Raw genomic sequence first — 16,009 nt, 5'->3', positions numbered from 1 at the left:
GGTGTAGTAATTGTGGATGGGAAATACAAAGTGTTGTGCAATGTGCTGTTGCTTTCGCCACACAGTTTTTGCCTCATTTTGGTTGGGTTGTCTGAAGACTCTGCAGGATTAAACAAAACGCCGTATTAAGTGTTTTAACTCAAAATGGAAAGGAATTAGCCTCTGTTTTTAGGTCTAGTGATGCTGTGTTTATGCATAATCAACTTGGCAACACCATCTTAACATTTGTTGGGTGACAGCCCTAAGTTGGTGTCATGTTTGCGAACCGTGTGTTGCCTTACTAATTTGATCCGACTGAATGACAGGTCATTATCCTAATTGGGCTGAGATATAAAAAGTCAAGAGTAAAGACGGAGTCTGATCTCATTACATTTTCCGTCAATGCGTACTAATTGGCGGAATTAAAATGTGAAATGCATGACACCAAATGTTTTCTCCACCTTCATTACGAGACACGCGTAGCTGGAGCAGAATTCCCTGAGTGCAGAGACAGATTTTACTTCTCTCTCTCTCTCTCTCTCAGCCCTTTTTGTTCAGCAAGTAGAGTTAAAAACATACAAGAATCTGTCCCAACACTGAACCCTACCCCTGTGAACTCTGTCCTTTTTCCTTTCGGCCTTTGGAGCTCCAGCTTCATCTAAAGCCAGTGACCTCACTTGTGCCGAGCTCTGAAGATGAGACGTAATTTGACCTGTCAAACTGAAGTAAGTAGCCACGCCGCGGGCTAGAACGCTGCCAGGCAGGCTGGTATTACCGCGTTAAACACCGCGTTAAACAGGGAATCCTGACCTCTGACTTTCTGAGAGCAGATGACATCACTTCTTCTTTCCGATCGGCTCGGCAGCGACTCCTTCTCCAAACTTAGAAGTGTGCAGCTCTGGCGGTTCACGGTTTTCCTCCTGCTGTGTTTGATGCCTATATTTACAGGTCTGTATGATTGCAGCTTTAGAGTTGGGTATATAAATCTGTCTGGAGTTGCGGGCAGTGAGTAAAAAAAAACCCCATCTACAGATAAACTTTGGTTTAGTTCTTTTTCAAACAAAGACGATGCAAGTTTAATTAAATGTTGCGTTTCAGTCAGAAAGCTGTCACAGAGTTGTAGGTAGTCTTGATTTTAACAGTCTATATATTTGAAAATAGGACTGTGGAAAAATAATAATTTCTCTAACAAAAATATTAACTATCTCCAAATTCTTACAGTTTATTTATTCATTTATTTGCTGGTAATTGCACAGAAAATGCACATTATACAAAAGATGATCCAAAGAGAAATATTTTCATATGGGTGCTTCAGCAGTGTGCAATGTGCAACCAGCATGTTGTATCTGTCGGTATCAACCAGAACGAGAACTGATACCAAATTTACCAAGTATTTATTCAAAACTTTAGTTTATTTAACAATAAAAATCAGTTGTATATAAAACTAGAAAAGTTGTTTTTGGCAGCAGTTGCGTTGTGTTTATATAAAAGCCTTTGAGTCATGTGTTATTTTATTTTTGCTGTATAATTTTGTGTAACATGAGACTGTGATATGTGTATATAAGATTACCATGCCTAGACCTAAAAAGAAAGTCTTTTATAATTTAAAATTCAGTTGTTGGAAATAGAAAAAGGAGCATTTCTAAGCCACAGTGAAGATGAAATACAGTTAAAAATCGGAAAGCAAACTATCATAAATAACATGAAAACAGCTTCCCCTTCTCTGTTAATCTGTAAATCATCAGATTGAGTTTATTTTGATGACAGAATGAGGTTTAGGGCTGTTTTTTGAAATACATTTATTGCCAAAGCTGTATAGGAAATCTCTAGCAGTGAGGCGTCACCTTTCTATTTATAAAACTCTAATTGGAAATGCTCCATCTTGTTTCACTTCCTGGTCAAACCAGTCCAATAACCTCTTATTGACTTTACTATAATTACACTTGGAGTCAACATATAATCTATTCTTTTTAACATGTTTACAGCATTCCTTGAGGTTTTGAGAAAATATCCCTTAGATGCCTTTGTGCAACACTTCAACTCTCTGCTAAGATCTCTCATGCCAGGCAGTCTGACTGGAAAGGAGCGCCGTGCGACTCCACCCCACTGGAGAATCCATGCTAGAATGGTCCTTCAGCTTTTAATATTGGGTTAATACCGGGCTTAACTTTTGATCCGGGAAGTGTTATGTTTGTCAGCATTACAGCCTCTTGCTTCACACCTTTATTTATGGTGGGTTTTACAGACTGCTGTATAAACAAATTTTCTTTGTCCACCTTTGATATGCTTCGTAATAACACTGCACTTCTCTGGACTTGACCAATTTGCACAGCCGCTATAAATCTGAGATATCTCGCACACCAGTCTTGACTTACCGCTTTACTAGTTACACAAGCAGCCAGTATGTTAATCATTAATTCAGCGGTCTTTTATGTCTGCTATAGATTTTATATCCCCTCATAATCAAACCACCTGTTTTCCAAACTCTCCTACTTCTCCTTGTCACGTTGGGAAGACACCTTTGGATATTTACGGTTGTTTTGTTTCATATGGATATTGCAGGAAGTTTCCCGTCACTGTGGCAAAATTATATTTCACTTTCAGAAAATCATCGAATCTCTTCGTCTATACCTGTTTTGTTTTAAAACTGGTGTATGCAAAATATGGCTCCAGAGCCAAAAAGAAGCCCAGTCTCTTTAATCCAGTCAGAAAATCTGAAGCAGAAACAAATGAACCTTAAAAATGTCATTTAATCTGCATATTGAGGGTGAATATTTAGATAAGTACGATTTACTAGGATGAGTCATCGTATTAGATTACTGTATGGTAATTTATTGAAAAGCCTTTGTGTTCAAGGAGCAGATTAAATGTTTACTAAACAATAAAGTTACTATACTAACATGTCATTGAGGAATAAGAGGGAAAAAAGCTTTTATGTTCATAAAAACTACTCACTCATCCTCTTGTACTTTGTATTCTTTCTGTCCTGAAAAGGTTTATGCAGCAGTACCCAGGTGGATTACCTCAACACAAACTGAGGAGCTTTTTCTGCACACAGGTCACATTAGTCATAAACATCTATTCCACCTTTTTAAAGAACACAGTGGAGGTGAAGTCATTGTGAAGTAGCTTTAATTGCAGACATTGTTGAAGATCGTCTTTTCAGGGAAGCTCAAAATGTTTACCTCGACTGCAACTCACAGTAGCAACCCGGAGAGAAATGATCATTTTCAGGTTATTGTTTAACTTTTGGACTTTTAGCTTCAGTTTTGTAGTTTCATTCTCCTCGGATTCTCTGTAGATTTGCTTACCTCCATAACCTCTTGTAGCGTTCACAAATGTTTACAGATAAGGATCAAAATCCATTATTGATTAGGATTTTGGAACGTATTAAATGCCTTGAAAGAAGAGTACAAGCAATACTGGTCAGTGTTCAAGCCAATGGCGAAGTTAATTTGAACTTACTAAGTATTTCTAAGTTGCATCCAATCAGCTACCATAATTTTTGTTGGCCACCAATATCGGCATCACTTGTGGATAGTTATTGTGCTGAAGTCACACCTCCATTCACCAAACTCAACTCTTTATTCTTGTGATTTATTTTTAGCTGGTTGAACGATGGATATTATTAAAATATGTCTTAGAATGCTATCGTCATTTGTAATCAGTAAGTGATTGGGTGGTAAATGTAAATATTTGTGTATTTGGTTGGACACCTTGCTGTATTCATGTCTTAAAATGTTTATTTTGTAGTAGAAAATGAAGCATTTCTTGAGTTGCCCTGTTGTTGACTGTCTGGGACTTGCTAACGCAAACATTGACACTGTCACCACCAATTTTAAATTATTTCTAAAGCTCTGAAAACATTGTGACTTACTGTTAGTTTCTAAAAGCACATAGTTTAAGATCTGCACTGCTTGTACTATTTAAAATACTATTTGTGATTTATGAAATCACTATAAAAAAAAGAGGTTTCATATTTTTATTATGTACCCAATATTCATTGGACTCATGAGCTGAATGTTTATTTTTCCAGGTTTGAATATTTGAGTTTCACTCCACAGTGACGATGAGCTCCAGCAGGTAACATAATGTCCTGGAACATTTTGGTCCTTGACATCTTAACTTTAGGTGAAGTTAAAGCCAAGGTCCCATCTGTTTACAATCTAGAAATTCATAGACGCTTACAGTTTATAATAACTAACTGAGCTGACTGTCATGATAACTAATACAATTATAAACAAATGTCAACATATCAATTTTTACCATTACTTACCATGATCTGTAGTTGATATTGACTCCAACTTAGAAAATGGCCCAATCAAGTTTCTTTCCTTTCTTTCCCTACCCCCATAACTAAATCTAAGTTGATGGTTTTCAATCCTTTTCTTTGTCTTTTTAATGTGTTTCGTCTCCAGCACCTCATATTCAAATGATTGCATTAACTCCTGGCCACCTATTCTGTTTATTACTTAATTTATTTAAGTCATGTGTGGTAGACGGATTACGCCTAAAACATGTAGGAACATGGTTCTTGAAGACCACGATGGAGAGAACCACTGGATCCTATGTGGGTCTAAACATGAGGAAATGAAGGCGAACTTGTGCAAAACCAACTGAATAGTGCAGATATATTAAGACCAAGGCAGTGAAATTCAGAAAAGATGGCATTACATTTGTTGCAAAATCATCAATCAATTTTGCTTTACTTTACATATCAGTTTACTATCTCATAATTACAATTCAGTGCTCCATGTGCTGTTGTGGTTGGGCAATTATTTGCCTATTACTCAGAAAGAAGGCTTGTTTCACTTTCAGATCCATGTGTTTAGTATATTCAGCAGAATGAGTCTCAGCGGTGCAGGCAGCCCAGCGAGACGGTGAATGTTGTTGTTGGGTCAGTACTGATATTTGAGTTGTTCTCGCATCAGTTGTGTTGCGATGATGCACATGTGCAGGACGGAGCAGTGCACTCCAGCTATGGAGATTTTCAACATGTCCAGAAATCTGTGGCAGGCTGGCGTAGTTGTTTGTTCTAGCGTTGAATGCACAGTAAGGCAATGCTGGAGTGATATTTCCCCCTAAAACTGCATATAATGAACTTACTGAAACTATGCAGCTTTATGATGGAAATAATAGTCACTGAGCAGATTGCTAACTCCTTTTTTCCTTATTATACTATTGAAAACTGACATAAATATACACAGAGCTGCTTCTTTCATGGAGTCTTGTCTTGGCTTTTGTGCATGCTCTTTGAGTGGCAATCCTCTGAGAGAGGAAAAGAGAGAGTAAAAAATGCCAAGACAGCTTTTGTTTCATTTCCTGTAGTGGATTTAACAATGACTTTGCATAACTAAACAGCCAGATGATGTTAGAATCATATGAGTAAACGGAGGCCATATTTAGTTGTACAGCGAGTTCTTTTGTGTGCTTTTTGTAAGGTAAATAAAAAGCAGCACAAGAGTGTGGGAGTTGGCTGAAAGGTCAGGGCAACTTGATGAAAGAAGGTAAAGCAGAAGTAGGAAGAAAATGCCATTGCGAAAGTGAATCTGAGGAGGCAGTTGAAACACCAAAACATGTTTTAATTTCACGCCTTAGTGCCTGCCAGCGTCTGTGTGCCAGTGTGGTCATTTATGTGGATTTTTGTTTCTTAAAGACGCCGGTGTTCAGTCGTAATTCTGTACGTAATTCTGCTGTTTCAGAAGTAGCTGAAACGTAGGAGTTAATTAAGACGGGGAACAAGACCTCAGGATAAATGTAACGGAGACCTCTTGCATCAGTAGGACTCTAGGAACATCAACCCCACATGTGTTTTTTTGTTCTTTTTTTTTTTTTTTAAAGTATTTTCAACAAAATATAACTCCTGGGGAGAAAGGCTTTTTTTTGCCAACTTCATGTCCTCACAAGGAGAACTGGATCTGGCATAAACTCTGGTCTTAATTTTTCGCTTCGAGCCACAGAACATTGCAATTTAGCTAGAAAGAAAAGGAGATAGTTTAAAAGAAAAACAGAATACTGTATTTGTTCTGTTTGAAAATGAAAAAAAAGTTCTAATTAAACAGAAATTAGTTTTTCTTGTAGGTATTTTATTTAGCTAACTAAAACAATGTTAATCCAGTCCTTGTCCATGCTTGCCTGTTGGATTGAAATATGTACTCGGGCAAATAATTTACAACCAAATTTCACCGGCAAACAAAGATGACTTCCCTAAAAGCAAAATCAATATAGATGGATGACTTTGTTCAAGCTGACCATGTGTGAGATGAGACGCTGAGATCTGCAAACAAAGCTAGCTTGAAATTTAGACGACCAGGAGGCTTTTAAAATAATCCTGAGAAGTTGTTTTGCTTTACAAAATGCCTGTATCACAAAATGAAATATTTTAAGGGCAGTTAATGCAAAATGGAAGAAATTTAGTCACTTTATTAGTAATACGTGAATGGAGACCTTGTGGTGGTCAACTATCTACTGAATTGTCTTTGTTTACTTTTTAGTTCACTACTCATTCATTATATGGCAATAATACTCTAATAATGCCTTAACCAACTACTGCTAATAAGCAGATGTGAATTCATATGAAAATACGTCTTTTTTTGTTGTTAAACTTGCAAAACACACTCTTGTGTTGATGTTGAGGCTAAACTGAATGAGTAGATAAGAAGAAAATGTGGATAATGTTTGCCAAATGTGAAAATGTCTGAATTGCAGCGCAAGTTTGTGCTTTAACTTGCAACTTTAATTCCCACAAAGCTTCAACAGGTCGTCGTAATTTAATCGCCACCTTTAACCCGCTAATCCTCTGGCTTTTCATTTCATTGTGACACACAGTAACCTTTATTTGGCTGGTACGTTTACTCTGCGAGGATCTGTTCCATGAATTTGGAAGGTCAACAGTGAAGCAGAGCATCAGTGCCTGCTTTGTGTATCAACAGTTGCTTATGGTTGACGATGTTCAGCCGTTTCCTGCGTGCTGGCTCGGCCCGCATGTTGCACCCCTAAATAAGTAGCCGCTTATTTAAGCAGGCAGGATGATAAGAAGAACATCCCGTGTCAATGTTCACTTTGAGACTAAGAGGATTAGCGCAATCTGGTTAAGGCTCTGTTCAGTCTTGCGAGGGGCTGGCTGAACACAATCTGTCATTGATTTTTGACTCTTCTTTCCCGTCTTCTGTCGAAGGGTTTCTGGTTGTAATCCCTGGTTTCTGCGCCACATTTAAAGTGATGTGCATGGCATTTGTTGGTGCCTAGATAAAATGTCCCTTGGCAGGAATTTAATTGTTCCTCGGGATTCATCCTCTACTGGAAACAAGGTAAGAGACGGTAGTTCTCTAATAATTGGGTTCAAGCGTAAACAGCGGGACTACTATATCATAAATATTGTTAGCGGTCTCGTCTAAAAATGAATCTGAAGGGGCTTGTGGAATGAAATTACTCCTATCACTTTTTACAATCAAACTTTATGATCACATGGTCATGCAGCAGCCTTGTAAACGTTATTTTAAGACTATGAGTTGATAAAAACCTTCAATCATCATCAAATATAACTTGTTCTCTGGCCTGAGACCAGTCTGCACATGATTTAAAATGCATATGTTAAGTCTCTATGGTCCCTCTGCATGGAAAAATGAAGTTAATTGACTGGACAAATGGTGCAGGGTTCAGTTCTTTCCAGTGCTGAAAATGATAAATCTCAGCATAGATGATGGTATGAAATTGAAGAAGGAAAGGACCGCTGTTTACTTAAGGTCCTGTCAACACAGGAAACTGAATTCTCAAGGGAGGGCAGAAAAAAATCCTTGTAAAACTTGGATTCTTTGCTTGTAAATTTCATTTCTTCTTCACATCCAGTGACTGTGCCATTAAGTACTCTTGGTGAGATGGGACTAAGAGATGAAATGCCAGAGTTACACACACTTGCTATGATTTTAGCTGTAAAACATTTCACTTCTGTTCTTCCTGTGATTAAACACTGGGATAGTCGAGGCTGTGAGCAGGCGAAGAGGGATTTGGTCTGGGGTGGAAATCATGGAGGGTGGAACAGGACAGATGCGAGGGGGGAAGGAGGGGATGAATGTGAACTTTTCTAGAACCTTCAAGGATGCATTACGCAATCACAGTCTTGGATGTTTTTACTTTTATCAAACCATTTTTCACAAAGAGATGCCTAGTAAAAGTAAACATGAGTTGTAATAATAAAGCCAAAAAGGGACAACTTCATGGTGGTTAGATGATGGTCTTTACTTGAGCCTGATGTATCTTATCCCAAGTTTTAATGGCATTCTTTGCATTTTATTTATTTTAGAAGAACTGACTCAGAGTCTCTTTATATTTATTGCTTTTGATTCAGTCTATAAGAAACTGTGTTGAAGAGTCTTCTACTGAAAGCATGGGAAAATGTGTCACTACAAGTGAAAAAATCAGCCAGTGAAGCTATTTAAAAAAAAAAAATCAATATTAAGGAATTATTTACTTAAAACAAGCTCTTATATCTTTCTTAGAAGATCCTGATTTTTTTTTTCTTATTTGAAGTGTACAAATATATTTCCACTAGAAACTAAAGTAAAAAATACTTTGTAAGATTTAGTGTGTTTGATCTCTGGTGTAAAATACTCATTGTCCATGATAAAAGTTGAATGATTGTTGAGAGAGGTGTTGTTGCCAAATGTGCCACAATCACTTGCTTAGTTTAAGCTACAATTATTTTTAGAGATTTGTTTTTGTATGATAATTAAAAGCCTCTTTGACCTGGAAGAAAAATAGAATTTAAAGAAATCTGTGGGGCAAACTGATTACTAACCCAATGTGTCAGGGGTAGTAAGTCTGCAAGTATCACTCATATGTTAAGTGGCTTATTCGTAGTCATCTCACTGTTTCCCTCAGTTTCAACAAATGAAAATCTGTATTTGAACAGGGCTGGGTAATTTGCATCACAATGCCTTTGACAAACTACTTTGTCCTGGTGATCAGTTCATCTTTTCAAACGCTACTCGTCTCAAACAACTGGGCATCGACTTGCTAATTAAAGCAAGAGACTCTTTCATCTGTGAAATCATCCTCAAAATGTTATGCAAACTGCCTGTAATTCAGTAGCAAATTAATTTAACACCAGCATGATGAAATCGCTTTGTATTAGTGGTAGTGAAAATGTAAACCTACAGATTTGAGACATTTTGTTACCAAGCATGTAGAGTTTTGTTTGGGGGGGAACAAATATTTTTGAAAGCTCTTCTCTAGAAATGATTCATTATTGAGAACTTGTGTTATTCTCAGAAGGAAGTGATGAGGAAACAATGGCAGGGAGAGCAAAGAGTGAATCAAGACGGCACTGACTGGAAGCAGGTGGAACCTGCCTTGATGTATGGGGTCTCTCTTCCTGTTTCACTGTAAACCTGAGAATATTGTGTCTTAGCAACCAATGAAAGTTTCTAATAACAATTTGTTCCCCTTTAAAAAGTTCCCTTCATCAATCTCCGGAAAAATGAGCAACATGTCATCGCAATGCCTTCACAGAAAGAGGCGATGTCCTGCTGAATGAGGATGTCTGAAAGTTACACATTTGCAGAACAGTTTCAAGGTTTACACATTCACTTCACGCTGTTGTATATTAAAACATTTTATTTGAAATGTCGAGTTTGCTCGTTAAAACTCCTCCTGCGTGTGTTGCTTTCATTCTTCAGCCTTGTAGTGCAGCTTTGGCAGAGATCAGATGACTGTGTCAATGCTGCAACGTTTTCATTGGCCTGATCTACTAAAGTATTAATTCCTTAGCCTTGGGAAATATTTGTTTAATCTTGTCTGTGTGGTGAAATACAGTTTTTTTTTCTTTTCTTCCAGCTCTGTCAGTTTTAGTGTTTCGTACAGAAGACGTTTCACTCCTTAGCACCCAGGCTTTTTCCCACCTTTGGGGTATTTAGTTTCTGTTATCTTGAATCTTGGCTGGTAAAATCCAAATACAGGCTTACAGTCTGTGCTTAACACTTGTTCTTCTTTCTGCAGCTTGCTGCTTTTCTGTCAAGTTTGGACTATTCACCCTTCATCTATGAAGCAATGATGACCTAAGGGACCATGCATTTTTAATGCAGTGTTGTTTTTAAACATATTTCCTGTTTTCACTAAAGATCTAGTCATCAGAACACAGTTTGTAGTGAAATTGTGTTTCTAAAATGTCCAAATATTTACAGTAAACATTTTAAATCAGTTTATGTAGCTCCAAATCATAGCAAATGTTGTCTCAGGGCACCTGATTGGATAAAAGTTTTCTATCTATGGAAACCCATCACATTGCAACCACTTTTCCTGAATGGACGTGTGGCGACAGCAGACAGTTGATCGCGTCCTGTTCCCCCTTTCTGGGGATTTGAGAAGACAGAGCAGACACTCAAATGCAGAAGAAGGAGTCAAGTAGAACTTTCTATATTACTGAAGAAGTTATTTGAACTTGATTTCTCCAGGAAAGTGTCACTGTAGAAGCAGAATGCCAGGTGAAAAATAAAGTTACAGCTGAAACGACAGCAAATGATGAAGAGTGGTCTGTATGAAGCCTAAGCCCAAAGCGCTACAGCTATACATGTAGCTAAGCATCCAAACTCGAAGATTATCAAAAGGAATGTTTTAGGCCTGCTAGTCCTAAAAGTAGAGTGTTTTCCTCAGACTAAAACTGGGAGCTGGACCACAGAAGAGGATCTTGATAATGAAAAGTTTCCACTTTAGAAACTTTCAGAACCATCAGTCTGAGATTAAATGAGTCTGTTGAAAGCATACGGTATGTTATACATGACAGAGCTTAACTATTGAGAGCTTTTCATAAGCAGGAAGAATAATTGTAAATTATATCCAGGTTTTTAACTCCGGGAGCCAAAGTAGAGAAGTTAAGGTTAAAAAATGTTCCTTCTCATGTTTTACTTTTTTTTCTTTCTTTTTCTTAATAATTCATGATTGAAATAACTGCAATAGTTCAGCCTTGAAGCAACAAATGATTTGTTTTTCTGCATCGCTATGGGACAGGATATTTCAAAATTTGGCACCAGCACAAAGGTGAAAGAAAGTCCTGCAAACATGTTTTAGTTTAGGACTGTTGATGTCCTGGTTAAAGATGACACCAAGGTAATTAGCTTTATCAGCAGAGATAATGTAATGCTAAGCAGAGTAAATGACTAACCAGTTCCAGCAGCTCAACAACTTGCTATGCTTTATTCTGATAAAAACTGTAATGACGCAATGAAAGAATAATTGGCCCAAGGACTGAACCTTGTGGTACTCCATAATTAACTGGAGTCCGTAGGTTGTTCATTAGCATGAAAAAACTGGAATACATTACAAGGTTCCAGACTGTGTTGGTGGAAAAGCCCTTTAAGTTGTGGCAGCATCATGCTGCAGTGACATTTTCTTCATGGCCGGTGAGACAGAAGATTAGAGCTGATGTGAAAATCGACAGAAATGCAGGTGAATCTGGGAAGAAAGAAGGTTGAAACTGCAAAACTCTTGAGGTTCAACTTCCAGCTGGTCAATAACCCTAAACGTACAACCAGACTTACCTTTGAATTGGTTTAAAAGGCGTAGTCATATCCAGACACAAACCCAATTGAGAATATATGGCAAGATTAGTACTTAGGTGTTGACTCAGAGGAAGTGGTGACACACCACACTACTCATATGTTTACTTACAAAAGGAAAACGGGGGGAAGTTTTTTCTCACTGATGAGTTATTTGCTGTATTGTCTTGGTCGATTTCACAGAATTTCTTTTAAACACACCGTGTTAGGATTTGGTTCCCAGAGGGAACCGAATATTGTTGAAAGTATTTGTCCATATTCCCAAACACAACTGTGTGACATGAGACTCAAACAGGATATTTTCTCATTTTTCAGTCTGCATACCGTCAGTCTGTGTTGTGCAGCTCGCCTTGTGTTTAGCGGTTTGCTCTCTGCTTTGGTAACAAAACACTGTTGATACTGTCCACTGTAAATCGGGCTCAGGGAGGAACAGAGGATACGGTGAGAGAGGGAGGAAAGGTGTTCGACGCTGCACCCGGGAGCTCCCTGTGACCCCCGCCGCAAATAGAGAGGAATGGTGGGTGAAAGGCCAGTGGCCGCTGCCAAAACTGAAACCAGCATGCTATTTGCTGTGGACACAGAAAGTGAACTGGGACTGGCTTGACTTCAGGGCTTTCCGTGTAATCAAATAGGCATTTAAAAGGCTGACACCCACTCTTAAATCAATGCAGATGTTTTGAATGGAACGATATTGCACTATTATCCTTTAATAAGAGAGTCTGCTGTGTGGCTGTGTTAGCCTCTTAAATGCTGATATGTATAGAGTGGGAAGCATGGGTTTACTGATTATCCCGGTGATTCATGGCTGGCATGAGTGGCCTGTAATTACAGTTGAGCTAATGCAGAAATCACTTGGACCCATGCAGCTTTGGCAGCCTCCGCAGATCTACTGGGCTCGCATCGTTATCATGGTTATTATGAAAAATAAAAGCAAAGATCACAAATTATACACAGTTTTATGATGATTGTGCTGCATGCTTCTTTTTTTTACTACCTATGTATAGTACTTTTGTAATAATGTCTGGTTGTATTCTCCAGTGAAGGAAAAAATTACTCCTGTTATAAGTAACAGGAGTAATTTTTCTCTATATTTCTCTATAAGTAGGTGTTTTACAGTGCTTTGCAAATTTATTCAAACGCCCCCAACTTTATTACATTTTGTCATGTTACAGCCAAAGACTCTGGTGTATTTCATTTGAATTTTCTTCACTGTAAAGTAAAACGCTCTCGATACTTGAAAATACCTCAAGCTGGTTGGATGGGAAAGCATCTCTCCAAAACATTTAATGAAAATACATTTAAGTTTGTGACTGGAACACAAAAAGATGTGGCAAAGTTCCAGGGATGCAAACATTTTTGCATAGTACTGAACAGACCTCAGATATGTGCCTCGACCACCTTTGAGATAAGAAAAAAGTCCTGGTTTTTCTTTTTTAAGCCGTAGGGTAGACGGGAAAAATAAAATTTGAAAGTAGCAGAGGAAGCTGAGACATACAGGACATCTGACTGAGAACCCCATCACCGCGTCGTCCTTGAGGTCATAGGTCGCCTTACATCATGGTTAGATTTGTACGAGTGCATTTCAGAATAACCCTTCTTGAATTTCTTGGATCAGACCAATACGGCTTATGCCCGTGTTTGTCTCGCCGCATACCTGAAAGCTGCTTACAGAGTTTGGTTGTTGTGTGTTTGCTGTGATGTTACATAAGTCTGTCGGTTCCTGGGCCCAGTTTTTTTTTTTAATAATCTGAATATGTTCGTCTTTGAACACCTGGACACTGTTGCACCACCTGCTAGCAGGATAAATCTCGGCCCCATTCCTCCAACTTTGGGTTTGCTTTTCTAGACAGGGAGGGGGAAACATTTAAATTAACTTCAACTGTGATCTGAGTTTGTTTGTGTCCGTTTTTCTTTTTTTAGAGAATTTACTAAGGAGCAAATTTGTACAGAACATTTTCACTCTGAGATCTGGGATTTTCTGCTTATTTCGTAATAACGTAGATCTTTTGGTTGTCTTGACCTAAATGTCTCACTCATAGCTCATAGCCAATAGCTTCCTGTAGCAACCAATGTAGACTTTAGACAAGCAAGAGATTTATTTTTAGCTTGGAGATCCAGGGCTGATTGAGTGAGTCACTCAAACCATTAGCAACCATAATTTTTTAAAAACATCTTGATTGTTTTGGCAACCCAATCAAAATTTGAAGCTGCAGCCCAATCTTGAAATAAAACCCAAAGTTTATTTTCTTGCTCTTCAGAAGATCTTCCTGTAGACTAATAAACATGTCTTTGTAGTTCACTGTTATTTGGTGAAACCTGTGGATAACATGTTTCTTGTACGTATGATATGCTGAATGTGATTTAAATGTACTAAGAATGCTTCTTGTAGATGCTAGAGGATGTTATCTGAGCTGTTCATCTCTGCCCCAGCGCTGGTTATCTCCTAAGAATTAAGCTGGTGGGTGTGCAGTGCTGTTTATTTCCATTTGGCTGCACTTGCTGCAGTGCAGCATCTAAGTCAGGGTGCATCACTTTAATGCAGTAGTTTTGGTAGTTGCAATTGTTGACATGCATTAAATTACATCAGGTATTTGTCTTTAAGGAATCTACACATGTGAACTTTATAGGTCAGCTCTTCTTTCATTTGAACACTGTAAAATCTTGGAGCTAATCAATGCTATACTTTGAAAATAATTAAGGAATATCAACCTTTTTAATGTCATAGAGGTATATATTTGCTGTGATGATTTTGAGATCACAGGCAGATCAAGTTGTGGTCGTCTTTTTTCCCCATTTACAGGCAAAGCAGCGCAATAGGAATGTTCTCACTTTCTTGTCATTGTTTGCTTGCAGTGGCTTTTTCATCACTGGAAATGATCAAAGTCTTACCTCTATGTTGACTAGCGTATCAGTGACCCTCATTGCACATTCTGATGTGCAAAATTTAATTCCTTTTGCTTAAAAGTTTCATTATTTTCTTGATTTTTAAGACCGAACAACAAAAATAAAATTATTTTTCTTTAAAATTCTCTTGTAGCAGATTTCTTTAAAAAAAAAAAAAAGCAAATTTGTTTCATGTAGCATTTTTGTTTTTGTTAAAAAAACAAGAGTGGTTCCTGTGGTCTAATCTCTCACCAACTAAAATGTTTCTACTAAGCGACTAAAAAGTGCAACTGTGTTGCTAAATCTTATACAGTGATTCCAATCAGTCGTATTTTGAAACACAGGCACACTGTTTATCACCTCATGAATAGCAGAAATAATAATTTCAATGATGTCAATCATTGAGGTTTGTGAACCTTTATATTATGGGATGGCTAATTATCATGCTAACTCTTTTTCCTCTAACTGGCATTAACAAAACAATATTACTCATCCCCACTGGCAAGTTGAAATGTTTGCCAATAGGAATGAGGGATGGTTGTACTTCGTGCATTGACTGACATAATGCTGCCAACAACTAAACATCCTCCTTCTTCTCCTATTAACTTTTTACTTTAACATAAAACGTACTAAATGATCATCGACAAGATGCAGTCTGCTGAATTTTCTTATGTTGAAAAGGTTTTTTTTACTGAAATATTTGATTACTTGAATCATTTGGAATGTATGTATGATTGGACTGAAATTACGTTTTGCAGTGTATTACAATTACATTTGTTGTGAATTGGCGCTGTATGAATAAATTGTTATGAATTTAATATTTTTACTTAGTTTTGATTTGTTTTTTCTATTATTTTCATATATTTTTAAGAACAAGAGAAAAAAAACAATCGGTAGGACAGAGAAAACATGTGCATACATAACCAAGAACAAAATATTTCAGTACTTGCTGAACATATGCATATTTTAAAACATTGCTCAGAGCTGATATACACTTCTTAACATCTTAAATTTAAATGTTGGTAAAAGTATATTTATTTCATAACAACCAACAAGAAAGGACACATTGTGAGCGTCTTTTGCTGTTGCTACAAAGGTTTGCTTGTATTTGTCCTAGAAGAGCTTGGATCATGAATCATCCCTTGGGGGAAGCAGAGGGCATTTCCTTCCACACACTGCTCTCACCTCTGTGTGTATCTTTGTATTCTCAGGGAGGGTCTCTTCCTCCCCAAAGCGCTTTGTTATGTTGTCTGAGCTTCATGGTGTCCTCTTCAGGGAGCACAACAGGGCTGCAATAGACAACGCTGAAGAATGGAATATGTAATCGGTTTATTCCTGTAGATGTTGATTGCTAGATGCCTCCGACAATGAGGTTTTCTGTTTTAAAATTGGATTTTGACGTAGCTGGTTTTCCATTTTTGTTATGCAAGAAAATTGCCTCTAGTTTGTATATTTTGCTTCAGAAGAGGCAATGTCACATCTCGTGTATTATTTAGCAATCACTTGTTTTAGTGATTAGCCATATTAGAATAATTAAAAAGACATTTCCCAGTGTATTGCCAAGTGGATGGTGCCTCTCAAAACAGATTTTACTG

General features: G+C 37.6%; 1 protein-coding gene across 3 annotated transcripts in view; it reads left to right on the top strand.

The window, feature by feature from the left end:
* Positions 1-16,009, top strand: part of mast4 (microtubule associated serine/threonine kinase family member 4) — a 98,900-nt gene that overhangs the window by 4,388 nt on the left and 78,503 nt on the right. The gene's annotated exons all lie outside the window — the stretch shown is intronic.

The sequence above is a fragment of the Poecilia mexicana genome, unplaced genomic scaffold (assembly GCF_051168715.1).
Source record: "Poecilia mexicana isolate PSO_F unplaced genomic scaffold, ASM5116871v1 scaffold_12, whole genome shotgun sequence".
Taxonomy (NCBI): domain Eukaryota; kingdom Metazoa; phylum Chordata; class Actinopteri; order Cyprinodontiformes; family Poeciliidae; genus Poecilia; species Poecilia mexicana.
Note: the sequence above shows the minus strand (reverse complement) of the source record. Positions and strands in the feature narration are given on the sequence as shown.